The sequence below is a fragment of the Euprymna scolopes genome, chromosome 5 (genome assembly GCF_053919585.1).
Source record: "Euprymna scolopes isolate OS-2025 chromosome 5, ASM5391958v1, whole genome shotgun sequence".
NCBI lineage: Eukaryota > Metazoa > Mollusca > Cephalopoda > Sepiida > Sepiolidae > Euprymna > Euprymna scolopes.
Window position 1 is genome coordinate 84,578,425 of NC_136486.1, and position 17,276 is coordinate 84,595,700.

Genomic DNA, 17,276 nt, shown 5'->3' on the forward strand with positions numbered 1-17,276 from the left:
CGCCTCAGTCCGGCTGTAGCCATCAACAGAGGCTATGTCATCAATGAGAACCATACTGGGTGGCGAGATACGGTGTCGGCAGCATGGTGTTTGGTACCAGGCACGTGTAGCATCGTGAACTTGTACCTTAGGGTCTTTTCCTTCAGGTTACGAAGTCTTGAATTGGGGATGTCCTCCAGTGATCTGTCCCCAAGGAGCTTGATCAGGGGCTTGTGGTCTACTGCGATGATCAACTTGTCACATCCCAGAACAAAGTATCTTGCTTTTTCCAAGGCGTCAGCAACTGCAAGGGCTTCACCTTCGACGGGTGCATACCTGGATTCTGTGGGGCTGGTGAACCTGCTGCCAACAAGGGTTATCTTCCACCCGTCTCAGCAACAGAAGGGCACAGTTTTAATGCATGTGCAATGTTTCTGGAACAGCCAGAATCCAATGCTATTCTTCGACCAGTCTGTAGCTAGGCAATTTGGTTTGTTTTTGTCGAATATCTGGACACCATGTTCAATTTCACTGATGATGACTGCTTTTGACTCCTGAAAGAGGCGTTCCAGTGTGTCGTCCCAGTTGAATGGGGTTCCAGGTTTCAACAGTTGTCTGAATGCTTGCATCCTGTCAGTCATGCTGAAGGCGTATGATACCTGGTTTACAAGACCAAACCATGATCTCATGTCTGTGATGTTCTTCGGTGAAGGAAAGTCTAAGATTGCTTCAAGATAGCGACTACATAGTCGCACACTGTCTGGGGTAATTTCAAAGCCAGCAAACTCTACAGTGTCTTGAGCAAAGATGAATTTCTCCGGGTTTAAGATGATACCGTTCTTTCCACAAGTTTCCAGCCAGTTACAGGATTGAAGGAAACTGTTCTGTATACTGTTTGACCAAAGAAGAGCATCGTCAATACACTTTGTTTTGTCAGGGATGTCGGCGACGATTTCATCAAAGCAGCGGGTATAGCCATCCCCAGAGGCTATGTATCCTTGAGGTGCAGTTTTGTATCTGTACCTGCCCCACGGTGTGATGAAGGTAGTGAGGTGTTTGTCCTCTTCTCTAATGGGTACACTGTGATATCCGTTCCAGGCATCAAAGACAGTCTTTTTAGTGTTGCGTGGGATGGAGCAAGCCTGATGAAATGGGGACTGCGTGTGGTGGGTCTCCCTCACTGCATGAGCATTGAGTGCTTGGAAGTCTACGGTTCGACGCGGAGTGCCATTCTTCTTTGCGCAGACCACCATGCGATGGCACCAAGTGACCGGTTCTCCAACTGGGACGGGCTCGATGACGCCTAGTTGAACATCCTGATCTAGGCCTGCTTTCACTTTATCCTGCCAATGTAGTGGTACTGGGACAGGTGTGTGATGTGCGACAGGTGTAGCTTGGGGGTCGACCATGAGCTGCATCGGTGGGCCTACCATGTGAGGAAGTGGTTGATGTTGACATGTATTGAAGGTACTAGATTTGTATCTGTCTAATAGGTACTGTCGAAGTTTTTTTCGGTTAGCTTCAGTTGCAGGAAATGGCAGAGCTGACGGTGGAGGGGGTGGTGATTCACGTTTGGGGCATTTACACTTGTCACTCTCCTTGTATGAGGTAGACATAGTGTCTTGAGGAGATGTTGATTGTAGCTGGATTTGTGGTGCTGGGTTGTTATTATCTTCCTGTGGACATGGGGGAACCACACATTGGCTGATAGTGTTCATTGCTGCTTGACTGTTGCTCTGTGATTCACCGATGGTTGGGAAGTTATATGTAATCATGCCAAGTGCTGCACATGCTTCTCTGCTTAGAAACATTTTGTCGGATTTGTCAGTCATGTACACAACTTGGTGCGTTTCATAGGTTTCCCCTCTGGTTCCTTTGCCGGAGATGTGGAGAATGGTTGCTCCAAGAATTCTTATGCCGACATTGTTAGCAGCATGCATCTTCATTGTCACGGGAATTAAGTGTTTCTCTGAGATACCGAGTCGATGAAGCACTTTGATACCGGCTAGACAACTTTGGCAGCCTGTGTCAGCCATAGCAGTGATAGTAGTTGTCTTTGGCTTTGGTGTGATCTTTGGGTTTATGCCGAAGTGGTCGTAGTCTTTGGGATCAATACGAACAGTCGTTCGAATGAAAGGTTGAGGCTGTGATGACTGGCGCACCCAGGTGTCTGATAGCTGATTGTATAGGTGATGGTCTAGATGAACAACATTTCTGTCATAGTTTTTATCGTGACTAGTTGCAGCACAGAGGGAGTCAAATACAGCACCTTCGTGTTCAGTCTTAGTGTCCGTCACTTTCTGTTTGCCTCTGCACACAGCCTGAAACTGGTTAATTCTTCCACAGTTGTTGCAGGTCTGACCGTATGCGGGACACTCTTTCTTGTGAAGTTGGAAGGTTGCTCTGGCACCGTGACCTATCTTTCCACAATAAGTGCATGCCGTTTCTTGTTGTACTGTTTTCTTGGTTACAACACGTGCAGCATTTCTGTTGCGACGATATGTGCTGCTAGCTGCTCTGGCCCCTTGGGAATCAAGTAGTTTGGATGCAGAGCGTTTTTCAGATTCCTTGGCTTCAACGAACTGAAAAGTGTCTTCAAGGGTCATGCTCTGACTTCTGACCCCAAGGAGGTCTAGCTGAATGTCAGGGTCATTGAGTCCACGAATAAGCACATCACGCAGGATTGCATCTGTGTAGTTGACTTCATGGCTGCAGCTGGGGCACGGTATTAGGAATTTGCATACTCCTGCTTGTCCACGGAGACGAGCACCAAATGAGCGCACAGTTTCTTCGCGATCTTGTGTCATATTGTTCAGCATAACCCGAGCCACCATTGTGTTTTATTCACGCTCTGCCAGGGCTCTCATGGCTGTTAGGACATCTTCTTGAGATTTTCCTGTCAGGGAGCCGCCAGTTGATCTTGTAAGGTCTCTGCGCAAAGTTTCATCACAGCACTCTAACAGTTGGATTACCAGTTCTTTGTCCTTGATTTTGGTGGCTTTGACATAATCATTCCATCGTGATAGGAAGTATGACCAGTCCTCACTTGTACCAGCTGATGAGATGGTAGGTCGTTTGACTTTTTCTACCTTGTTGTAGCTTGCAGTACTTGTGAGAGTTGTGGTGTGTACTAGTGCATGAGTTGTCAGGAGTGCTGCCACAATTGCTGCGTCAAGATCAGCTGTCTCGAGGTCGCAGTCGGGAATCGGGCATTTTGCCACTGGCATCCTGCTGGCGATGATGTTGGTCTAGTGATTTCCCAGTTGGTGGAATCCGTCCATTATAGGCGTTACTGTACGTCCATCATAAATAAGCAGGTCAATGCTATTTTCGGACAACAACTTTATTAATCCAAAATGATGGAGGTCTGAAATATACAATGACATTATGGTGAGATGAGTATGACATAATAATTCAACTATCTGTTGGATTAATTTAAGATGTGCTAATGGTTAGATTATGATGATGTAATGCACTATCCTCTAGGTTCTGGGTAAGGGAGAGATGTTGTTAATTGAAAAACTCACTTAATATCCTTTAAAATGTGACCTTTCTTTTATCTCTTTTTTTATACATATTTCTTTCCTGTAAATTATTTATATTTGATTACGTGCGCGCAGGTTAATTTTCATATTTTTGTCCTTCGGATTATTTATGTTTCATTACGCACGTGCGTGTTAATTGCTCCAAGTATTGTTTCTGAAGCTCATCGAAGCCCTTGATTTATAGTAAAAGTTTCACTGCTCCATAGATCCTTCCTTCGCTGGGTTCATTCTTTTGTTCAATCAATATTCTAACTTTGACAGCTGACCAAAACAGGTCTTTATCGTCGCCACCAACATCGGCTGGTGTCGTTGATATTTACCTCCGCAACGCCGCTACCATGCTGCGTCGCCTTTCGCCGGCTTCGCCACCCCGACCTTTGTTGACCTACGTCTTGTCGCTTTGAAGCGCGAAGCTCCACTGACTGTTGACAACCTTTTTCAGTCCCCTCTCTCTATCTCTCTCTTTCTCTATACAGTTTCTCTCTATACGGTTTATTTCTCTCTATCCCTTCTCTCTTCTTCCACCCTTCGTTCACAGTATCTCTGTCTCTTCCTTCTCCTCTTGCTCGTAGGCCTCCTCCTCCCCTTTTTTCTGTTTTGTTTACAAAATGTGAACGAGCAGACGAGAATGGATCTTTTTGGCTCCAAAAAATGATACAGTAAATAAACTATACTGAAAATATATCTCCTCTCGGCTAAAAATCAATAAAATAATTTATTATACATTTTAATAAATGTATCACAATGCACATAAAAATAAATAGTCAGACTTAGCATAAAAAAGGAAATTGTAAATTTATTTGCCATTTTTTGTTTCGTCGGGTCCCTGTAATTTCTATGCCACCACGTGGTGACCGCTGCTACTAGATTTAAGAGGAGGAAGGAAAGAACCAGAAACGTGTCCGTTCACATCAAATACTTTATTTAGACTCCCCCTGATATTAACCAAGGGCAAGTAACTCTTTATTATTACATATCTCCGTTTGTCGAGATCCTTTTTTTTTTCCTTTTCTTTTCTTCTTTATTTACAAACAGTTTTAACCTTTATTTACAAACGGTAACATTTATTATCTTTGCAAACAAAGTCTTTCAACTAGTTCGGTTTTTTTTTTTTTTTATAATCGTCCTCTGCTTGATATAGTTGTCTCCTGTTTTTGCTTAACTTCGCTTCTTCTGGAGGAGTTGTCTACGTTTTTCAAAATAGGTAGTAAATGTTTTCTGTTCCTTTTTAGACTTTCTCCAGAGTTCAACTTTACTGTATATGTCCTATTTTTCTTATTTGTTGCTGTGACTATACCAGTATTCCTCCACATTTTCTCTTCATCCGTTTTCTCTCGGATTCTGTCTTCCACTCTTAGTGGTTTCAAGTCTTTACTTCCATGTCTTTTGTCGTAATTTATTTTACTTTTTGTTTTGTAAACCCCATCTCTCTCTTTTACTTTTCGTAAATTTGGCCATTTGGGTTTTAATTTATTTGGATGACTGGGTAAAGTTGTTTTAATTTTTCTACCCATCAAGAGTTAGCAGTTATTGGTGTACTACGGTAAGCCATTAATGCGAGAAATATGTCTGGCTGTCGTAATATTCTTTTCGCAATTTTCACTGCGCTTTCGGCAGCTCCATTCACCTGAGGGAAATGCGGACTCACTGTGGTGTGTGTGAATCCATATTGTTTTGCAAATTCTTTGAAATATGTGCTTGTGAACTGTCCTCCATTATCACTTACGATCTCCTCAGGTATTCCTCATCGAGCAAATATTTCTCGTAATTTCCCAATTATCGTTTTGCTGGTTAGTGGATTTAATCTCGCGATTTCCAAGTAATGGGAGAAATAGTCTGTTACGACTAAGTAATATTCTCCCTCCAATTTAAGGATGTCTGTCCCCAATTTCTGCCACGGCCTATCTGGCAAAGTAGTTGGTTTCAATGTTTCATTGGGATTTGCAGCACGATGACTATTGCAAAAATTACATCGTCTAATGAGATCTTCTATTTCTTGTGATATTCTCGGCCACCATACTGACATGTTGGCTCGTTCTCGGCATTTGTTTAACCCCAGATGTCCTGTATGTATTGCTTGTAATATTTTTGCTCTGAGATTTTGTGGAACCACTATTCGATCTTGATAAAATAAAATTTCCTGATGAACTGATAGATCATTCCTAAAATTAAAGTAAGGTTTAACTCCCTTGTTTAATCTATCCTCCTTGCTCGGGCAACCATTTGATGTTAAATGGATAATCTCCTGTAGTTTTGAATCCTTAGATGTAGCATTCCTAATTTCTTTTAATTTTCTATCAGTAGCTGATCTGGTCTTTATGATAGTGTCTATATACATTTCTCCATCTTTCTCCGTGGTGCTTTCTGCTTTTTCGGTTGGACTTCTAGACAGTGCATCTGATACCAGCAAAAGTTTCCCAGGAACATACTCTGCTATAGGATTGTATCTCCTAAGTCTCATCAACAGTCTTTGACATCTCAAAGGAGTGTTATTCAGATCCTGAGTATTTATCAACGGTACCAAAGGTTTATGATCCGTTAGAAGACAAAACTGATCTAGTCCCGCGATGTATCTGTCAAATTTCTCACAGGCCCATAGGCTCGCTAAACATTCTTTTTCAATTTGAGCATAGTTTTGTTCTGTTTGTGTCAGCATACGAGAGGCATAAGCTATGACTCTCAATATTTTATTTTCTTCTTGGAAAATGGCAGCGCCAAGTCCATAGCTGCTCGCATCCGCACTAATCGTGATGGGCTTTTTTGGATCATAATAAGTCAATATCGGTGCCTGTGTCAATAGTTCTTTAATGCTTTGGAATGACTTTTCTTGAGGTTCATTCCAGGCCCAAACCGTATCTTTTTTCAATAATTCCAGCATTGGTTGTAATGCCGCTGCTAAGTTAGGCACGAATTTCCCTAGATACTGACTCATTCCCCAAAATCTTCTGAGCTCTGTGACTGATGTAGGGGCAGACAACTTTTTTATCGCTTCTAACCGTTCTTCAGTGGATTCTATTCCCTTAGCTGATATGTTGTGTCCAAAGTATTTTATAATACTTTTCCTGAATTCGCACTTCTCTTTGTTTTATTTTATTCCTGCTTGCTCTATTATTTTTAGTGCTACTGTAAGCCTTCTATCATGTTCCTCCATCGTTTTCCCATAAATTAATATGTCATCTATTATGACGTGAACACCTTCCACATTTTCTAGAAGCTTGGACATTTTCCGTTGAAAAATTTCCGGTGTTGATGATATTCCAAAGGGCAATCTTTTAAAACAATATCTCCCGAATGGGGTTATGAAAGTCGTAAGCAACCGACTCTCTTTTGCCAATGGAATTTGGTGAAACCCACTGGCTGCATCCAGTTTCGAAAATATCACTGAGCCGTTCAATTTGGGTGATATATCCTCCAGATTCGGCAGCATATAATATTCGCGTTTTACTGCTGAATTTAATTTTTTTAGATCGACACACAACCGTACTTCTCCGTTTTGTTTTCTCACCGGAACGATTAGACTGCACCAATCCGTTGGTTGTGTGACTTTCTCGTCCTCTAAACGTCGAAGTTCCTTTTTTACTTTTGGCATAATGGGAAATGCTATCCATCTAGCCGTCGGGGTACAATACGGTTTCACACCGTCTTTTAACGCTATTTTCACTGGGTCTGTTTTCATGACTCCAGTTACCTCCCCTTTGTTTACATTAGACACGAATTTAACCAAATTCATTCAATATGCTGTTTCTCTCGATAGCAAGTTGTCTGTACTGCTATCAATAACATGTATTTCAAATGAGTATCTGCTATCCTTATGTCTTGTATCAACCGTAAACTTCCCTATACAGTTCAATATACCTCCGGGGCTTTTGTATATGCCATATGCTGGTTTCAAAACATGGTTTTTTCTCCAGCTACGAAACGTTTCGTAACTGATAATATTTATGTCCGCTCCGGTGTCGATTTTAAAAATTAAATTATTTTCACATACCTTTAACCGCACGTGCCATGGGTCTATTGCATTTTCTCTGAATTCTTTTCTTTTATAAATAGCCCCAAGAAAGTATTCCTCTGTCACATGTTTTTCCACTTGTCTGACATTATGGGCTTTGAATCTGCAACATATCGCGAAGTGATTTATTTTGTCACAGTTTCGACATCGTTTTCCGTTCGCTGGACAATAATCTTGCCGTTTGTGTTTTTTGTTACATTTTCCATATCTCTGTTGCTGCGTTTCTTTTTGTAGATAATTTTGTTTCCATTCGTTTTGTTTTACTGTGTCAACCGATTTTTCCTTCATTTCAGCCATTTGCTGTCTCACTTGTTCGTAGCTGCGTGCTATTTCTATAGCCTTTTCCAAGCTTAGGTCGTCTCTAAGTTGTAGTTTTTCGGATAGCTCTCCACTTCTTAACCCAATGACCAGCCTGTCTCTTATTTGGTCATTTTTGTGTGGAAAATCACCATTTTCCGATAGATCGTGAAGTCCCCGAATAAATTGTTCTATCGATTCGCCTTCCCTTTGTGTTCTGAGGTGAAATTTTGCGCGCTTGTGCATAATATTTTTTTTCGGCATGAAGTGGTCTTCAAATTTGTGGTTCCCACCAGTTTTGGCAAATAGCAAACAGAATTCTGAACAGAAGCGTGCGCTCCATCCCAACTATTATCAATGGACCTGAGGTAATCTTGTCAGCATCAGACAAAGCCAAACTCTTTGTCAAGAACTTTGCAACTAATTCTACCCTTTGCGACCAAGGCCGCCAACCCTCAATATTTCCTCCTGTATCAGAAAACACGCTATGTGATATACGTATATCTGTACGTGATGTTGCCAAGCTAATCAAAAACCTTGATTCCAGTAAAGCAACTGGCCCTAACGGTATTCCAATTATAGTACTCAAAAAATTTCAACCTGAACTAGCGCCCATACTTACAAAACTGTTTAAACGTTGTCTTAAGGAGAATAGTTTCCCATCTCCCTGGAAAATCTCATCAGTATGCCCTGTATTTAAGAATTCAGGTGATCGCTCATCCCCCTCTCAGTACAGGCCAATAAGTCTCCTGTGCGTCATGAGTAAGTTGCTAGAATCTGTGTTAAATACAGAAGTAATCAACCATCTCAACAAAAATAACCTTCTTAGTGACACTCAATATGGTTTCCGTTCTGCTAGATCTACAGCAGATGTGCTTACAGTTATATCGCATAGGATTAGCAAATCTCTCGATGGTGGCAATCTTTCTAGGATAATTGCTCTTGACATATCTAAAGCCTTTGATAGGGTATGGCATAAAGGTTTACTTCATAATATCGCTAGTTATGGTATAGCTGGAAATGTCTTCTCAATTATTAAATCATTTCTTTCTGATAGGTTCATAAGAGTAGTAGTTGAGGGGAAAAAATCAGAAGCTCACAGTATTAATGCCGGTGTCCCTCAGGGGTCCATCCTGGGCCCAACTCTTTTCCTGATCTACATTAATGATCTTCCAAATCACATCCTTACATCATTTGTAGACATTTATGCTGACGACACTACCATTTATGGTTGCACATCTAAGACAGTAAACGACCAAGTTCTCTCCAATTCTCTCTCCTCTGATCTTGAGCACGTAGTACAATGGGGAAAGGAGTGGCTGGTTACTTTTAATGCATCTAAAACCAAGCTTCTCTCTTTACATCATCAACATTCTAATCCACATTTGGCATCAATTGAAATGAATGGCTCTCGTCTTGAGGAGGCCTCAAGTTTTGACAAGCTTCTGGGCTTGACCATTACTCCTGATCTTAAATGGAACACGTACATCAAATCTGTTGCCAAGGCCGCTGGAAAAATGATGGGATCTTTCTATCGATCCGGTAAATATCTCACTGCTGATGCTATTCTCTATCTATATAAGAGCCAGGTACGTCCAAGGATGGAATACTGTTGCCACATCTGGGCAGGAGCTGCTAGAAAGGACTTGGCCTGCCTTGATAGAGTTCAAAATAGACTTCGTAGCCTCGTAGGAGATGTCCTTTTCTCTTCGCTGCAACCTCTATCTCACAGAAGAGATGTTGCGAGTTTGTCTCTGATGTATCGTTATTTTCATGGAAAGTGTTCGACTGAGCTTCAATCTATGGTCCCCCCTCGCCAAACTTTCACAAGAAACACTTGTCTAGCTGTAAACACTATCAATAATTTCCCCCACTCTATCTGTGCCTAAACCTAAACGTAGATTCCATGAACAAAGCTTCTTTCTTAGAACTGCACGCCTGTGGAATTGTCTTCCGTTTTCCTGCTTTCTGGCTGACTACAATATGGTTGTGTTCAAGTCTAAAGTAAATAAGTTCTTGATGGGTCGTTCCATATAAGTTATCAAATTTACCAAATTTTCATTACTAATGATTACTATATTGTCCAATTTCTACTGTACACTCTTTAACCCTTATCCTTGAGTGGCCTCTGGGCCTTGATAATGTGGTGATGCCTATGTAAAAAAAAAAAAAAAAAAAAGTATCACGTCGAAACTCTTTTCATCTTCCTTTTTCTTGAAAGAGAACGACTTATATATCTGTTCGGTGTCCGGTCCCATACAATACACAAGCGTGCTAATTTGTGTATCGGGCGACTCTTCATATAATTTTATCGCACTCCGAAAACGTTGAAATCGCTCTCGCCATGTCCTCCACTGGTTCGGTTGCGTAAAGTCAAAACGTTCTGGGGGCTGAAGTCTAAACATATTTCTTTTTGAAATAGTTGACGTTAATCCTTTTTTTTTTCTCGTTATAAGGTTTCCTTACTCAAAGAAAAAAATTTATCCCAATCTGACACCATGTTTCGTCGGGTCCCTGTAATTTCTATGCCACCACGTGGTGACCGCTGCTACTACATTTAAGAGGAGGAAGGAAAGAACCAGAAACGCGTCCGTTCACATCAAATACTTTATTTAGACTCCCCCTGATATTAACCAAGGGCAAGTAACTCTTTATTATTACACATTTTTTATGTGTTGCACTGTTGCACTCATATAGTGTCCATTGATCTGGTAGAATGAAACGAAGAAATCCTTCTTGACTGAGTAAATTTTTTGTGTTAAAATTTGGAGAGAAAAAGTGAAGAATTAAATGTTTTTGTTCTGTAATGAAGAAAACAGTGCTTTTTAAGGAAGAATTAATCAATATAAAAGTCCCTCGCTTACTTAGTGGAGAGATAGAAAAGGGTAAAGATAAAAAGTCCATCAGGGTAACAAGTCCATCTCTACATGTAGGAATTAATTGTTGAGCGTGCGTGTTTAACATCCACGCAGACGCAGTCGCTGATGATGATGTTACAGCATGCTGCCTTGTGGTGACTGATTCGTTTGGCCGCAAAATGCCCTATTTATACATCCAGATCGGCTCCAAAACATGATAGTTTCTGCTGATATTTTGGCTTTTGGAAAATCGTTAAAAAGATAATCTTTCTAATTTTCTCATTGGTTGGTTGTGTCACGTGATGGTGCTTTAAACTACGTCCGCCAAAAATATGTTATTTTTAATTTTGTTGTTTTGAGAAAAGTGTGTGGGCGTATTTGAAATTATGCCGTCACTGGCAAAAAAAGTTTTTTGCAAAATGCGCGGGGAAAATTGAAATGAATAATGGTTCGTTATTTTTTCACGTGAGCGTGTGTGTATACAGCAACTGTACGCGCCATTGAAACGTTGATTGTAATAACTAATAATAATTATTTGTAGTGAGTCACTACAATCTGAAGACAAATGTTGAACAGAATAGTATTAACATAGCCTCCCTTCTTCTCTCTCTCTCTCTCTCTCTCTCTCTCTCTCTCTCTCTCTCTCTTCCTCACTGTAATTTTATTCTCTATGAAAAAAAGTCGATATAAATGTCGATACCCATCCCTGACTAATTCCGCTCCAGTTGACCCCCAAAAATGAATATTTTTTAATAATAATAATAATACTTTTTTAATTGCCTATTATTTGTCCAAAGTAAAGAATATATCAGTCTTATGGGTGTGTCTTTTATAGTTTTTACTTTTAACTGGACAGAAACGCACACACACGCACACAAATAGATAACAGTCCTTTAAATTACAAATACATACATACAAACAATGGATTTTCTCTCTCTCTCTCTCTCTCTCTCTCTCTCTCTCTCTCTCTCTCTCTCTCTCTTTATATATATATATACACATATATACTTATATTTATTTATATATATGCACATATATGATGATGATTGCAGCATCTTGTCAGACGAGTGCCACTCCCTCAGACACTTAAAGTCCATGAGCCCAAAAATGAATTTTTTATTTAGTCCTACTAGTGAATTCACACGCTCAAGCAGGCATGACAATGAAGACGGTCATTGAGATCAGTTATTACATGTGTCCAGCATTTCAAGCCTCCACGCGTCACAACTTTTCCATCGCCACAGCACCATTTTTATAGACAAATGCCTGAGGGAGTATCTATACACAGATGATGTTATAGAGTCTTAGCTTTGTACAACAGCTAAGTCTCTCTCTCTCAGTTCAAAATGTTAAGATCCAGCAACAAGCAAGAGCAAGATAACCAGCAACAAATTAAACTGCAGACCAGCTTAATGCAGGTACTGGTCTCCTGCTTTATGGTTTTTTAAATCAGAGATTTGCTTCTCCTAGAAAGGTTGCCTTCACCACGGCTAACAGGAGTCCTCTCCACCTCAACACACATACATACACACAAACACACACGGTGCTAGTTGGCCGTTGACCCCGAAAAAGGGTTCATACGCCCTTTGGAAAGTCTTGTTTTTAATCCTTCAGTGAGACTAGCCACCCTCCTCACCAAACAAGTCTGGTAGGGGAACCAGTTTAGTCGCCGGTGACCCGACCATGAGGCAGGTAGTACTAGATTACATCGTACCAGTAGCATATGACATGACCTGACATATATGTATATGCACATATATATATACATATATACATATGTAAATATACATACATATATATATATATATACATACATGTATATATGTGTGTACATTCATATATATGTACATGCATATATATGTATATATAAGTACATATATACATACATATGATGATTGCAATGTCTTGTCAGACGAGTGCCACTCCCTCAGTCACTGAAATTCCATGTGCCCAAAGATGACTTTTTAGTCCTGCCAGCGACTTGAGACCCTCAAGCAGACATGACACTGAAGACAGTCATTGATATGCATATATATATATATATATATATATATATATATATATATATATATATATATATATATATATCTGAGCAAACAGTTAATAAAATATGTTAAAAAACAATTTGAAATGAGTTAAAAACATATTTAATCTGAAAAGGAAACACTAGATAAATGGATATATACATATATACATACATACACGCATACGTACGTACATATATACACATACATACACATACACACGCATATACACACACATATACACATACATATATATATATATATATATACATACATACATACATAGATATACACATATACACATACATACATGCATACATATACATGCACACATACATACATATACATACATACATATGCACATATACATACATATACACATACATATACGTACAAATATATACATATATATACATACACACAGACACATACATATACATGCATATATATGCATGTATACACATACACATACATATACATACATATACACACACAAACATATACATATATACATACATACGCACATACATATATACACACATACACATACATACACATATACATACACATATACATATATGAATATACATACACATACACATACACGCATACATACATACATACATACATACGTACATACATACATACATACATACGTACATACATACATACATACATACATACATACATACATACGTACATACATACATACATACATACATATGATGATGGCAGATCAGTTATTACATGTTTCCAGCCTGTCAGGCCTACACGCGTCACAACTTTTCCATCGCCACAGGACTTTTTTTTTTTGTAGACAAATGTCTGAGCGAGTATCTATATAAAAATGTTATTGCAGAGTTTTTCCTTTGTACGACAGCTAAGTCACTTTCTTGGTTCAAAATGTTGAGATCCAGCAACAATCAAAAGCAAGATAGCCAGAAACAAGTCAAACTGCAGACTAGCTTAATGCGGGTACTGGTCCTCCATATTATGGGTTTTTTTAATCGGAGATTTGCTTCTCCTAGAGAGCTTACGAGAGCCTTCTCCACCCCAATGCTATTTGATCCATGTCTAGGAGTTAGGTTGCTTGGCACCAGAGCAAGCATATTCCACACACTGGTGGGTCATGCATGCCGCACCTGGAGCTTCTCTGGAGGTTTCTGTCAGGGTTACCTCACTCTCAGCCTTTGGTTAAAGAATCTTGGCCCACAAGGCAGTGAGGGTCCAGTTATACAGCACCAGTCACATGCTGTTCATCAGAGTCTCAACAATAAATAAATAAAAACAAACCCAACACACACGACTTGCAGTGTCCGTGCAAATCCCAAACTGAAGGAGCGTTGAAAACAGCACTACTCCCAGCGATCACGACGATGGTGATGATGGGACCAATTAAATTAATTTAATTAATTTGCTTTTACCTATTCATGCTCAAATCAATTTAAATAAATCAATACATAAAAAAACAATATATGTCCGACAAAAATGATACGTGTAATGGGCAGACATTAGGCACGATCTTCTGTTAAAAAAATATATATATACACATATATACATATATATACATACATATATATACACATACATATATATATATACATATACATATATACATATGTATATATATCGATAGATAGATATATATATACATACATACAGTGCAAAATTTTGTTTAAAATTCAAAGACTCACGTTTTCTTTTTTTATAACCTTCGTTTATTTCCTGGATTTTTTTTTTTTCATTACAGCTGTTTCGTTAGTGGGAAGGCAATTTTACGATTTATGTGTCCATAAAGATATATATATATATATATATATATATATATATATATATATATATGATGATTGCTGCATCTTTCCAGATGATCGCCATCACATTGAGTTCTCCCAATCTAGTTGTCCATGCCATCTCAGATGACTCTGCACTCCTACTGCAGATTTGCACATCTTGAAGCAGATGTGACATACAAATTGAGCAATTTCCACTGAGTTGCCTTCCTCTGGAGGTTGAAAGTTATTCTTATGAACAATCACATGTCTTCTCAAACTAGCAGTGGACTTACAAACTTGCTGCATATTAAACAGATTGTTTGGTTCAGACTAATAGGTGCACAATTGACCTGTACAGGAGTTTTGTGGTGGTGGTTGACGTAGACAGCTTTGACAAAAGCACTCCTTCACAAGTGTTGTATTTCCAGCTCTGTGTGTCATGGTTAAGACCATCAATTAAACATTTGCAAAGCTCTTGCTTCAGATTGCTGTGGACCTGCTTTCTTTTCTCTAGAGCATCATAACTTTCGCATACAAGCTTTCGCCATTTCGGCCTTTGCAGAGTAAGTTCTTCCCATATGTCGATGTCGATTTGTAAAACTTTCAAGTTATACCTTGCAGAGTCCCTGAACCTCTTCCTAGGCTTGTGTTGAGGGCGCTTGCCATTTTCCAGCTCCCTGTAAAGAATTGGTTTTGGTAGTCTACAATCTTTCATTCGAACCAAGTGGCCCAACACATGTGAGATGTGATTACAAGGGTCTCAACACTAGAGCAATATGCTCTCACAAGGACTTCAATATCTGGTACTTGTGCTTGCCACTTGATGTTTAAGATACGTCTTAAGCATTTTTGATGAAATCGTTCAAGCCATTTAATGTGCCTTTGATGCAATGTCCATGTCTCCGATGAATACAACAGTGTGGTTAGCACACAGATCTTGTAAACGCAGATCTTAGTCCTGTCTGTGATGCCACGATCAGACCACACTCTCTTCTCCAACGTTCCAAAAGCTACAGGTGCCTTCTGAATTCATCTGTGGATTTCAGTGTCGAGAGAGCCATCCCTTGACAGAGAACTACCAAGGTAGACAAACGAATCAACTACTCCTAGTCTAGCACCACAGACCATGATGTTCGACTCCACATATGATTGGCCCAATGCAGGAGTAAAAATCACTTTTGTTTTAGACAGACTGATCCTCAGACCAAATGCAATACTATCCATTATATGCTGCATATCAGTCTCAGTGTGTGACAAAAAAACAGACAAGATGCAGCTTGGTTCTAGCATGAAATCTTCTAAGATTAAAAATGTGACCTGTGATGCGAAACTTTAACATGACAGCGTTATGACTAAACGTTACGATCAGGACTCGGTTCTGGGGTTCAGGAAGGAGTGAGTCACTCACTCGACAACAGAACATTTCTGCCCTCTTCTTTTCCAATCAACCACACCTGGCTTCTCACCACCAATGTCACACGCACAATCTGAACGTCAGCAACATGAAATACTTTTCAAGAGAAGATGTTCACAACTCTTTTCTTTTTTACTTTGTTGGGCTGAAAAAATCATATTCATAGTTCCTCTGCCAGACCTAAAGCCACTTTGTGACTCTGGAATAGTATTAGGACAAATATCCTCCAGTAACCTGTTTAATAGAAGTTGTGCGAGAACTTTCCCAGCAGCTTCCAAAAGCATGCTCCCACAGTAGTGGTCACAAACATTCTTCTGTCCCTTTCCTTTAAACAGGCTCACTAAGATACCATCAATCCAATCCTGTGGAACAGGAGCACCTTCCCAGATTTCCTCAACAAAACCAAGGATAACATTAGCAATATTCACATCTCCAATCTTAAGAAGTTCCACCGGAACACGATCCATTCTGAATATGATATAACATTGTGGTAGGCTATCAATTGCATCAACATCTACTGCTGAGGGATTGTGAAACACATCAGTAAAGTGTTCTTGCCATCTTTTCAAGATATTTTCTGGATCCTTAATGACAACAGAACCATCTTTCAACATTAGGGGAGATATTGAAGAGGTAGGAGGACCAAATACTTGGCGCAGGAGTCCATAAAATTCCTTAAAATTCTTTGTGTCCAACGCCTTTTGGATCTGCTCCGTTATATTCATCCACCATTGGTTTTTCATTTTTCTTAGCTCACGTTGCAATGTGGCTTTGACTTCTTTGTATTGTCGCAAATTAATTGTATGATCAGAATGATCTTCACGAAGTAAAGATTCATAAATTGTCTGTTTATTCATCAGCAACTGATTAATTTCAAGATTGTTGTCGTCAAACCAGTTTTGAAGCCAAGAACTTCAGCACCAGCAAAATAAACCTGAGTCTTGAAATTCACTCATGTACCATCAAATGCAAGCTTATCAAGCTTTTCTGCCATACTCTTTTGAACTTCAGGCAACTTTAACTTGGCGACATGAACACGGCTAGACACCTTAACGCCACTATGACGAACTTTCTTATGGATTCGTAGATTAAACTTTCCTCTCACCAGCTTGTGATTGGTGTCACATTCAGCACTGCACATGACACCAACAGTATATGCATCTCGAAGGTCGTGTTTTCGAGTTATGATGAAGTCAATTAGGTGACCATGCTTTGAACATGGATGTATCCAAGTAGCTTTGTGCTTCAGTTTACAGCAAAAAAAAGTGTTACAGATAGCAAGATTAAATTCTGAATACAACTCTAGTAGTTTAAGGCCATTAGCATTCATGGTACCGATACCATAGCGGCCAAGAGCACTCCAGGTCTCATAGTCTTT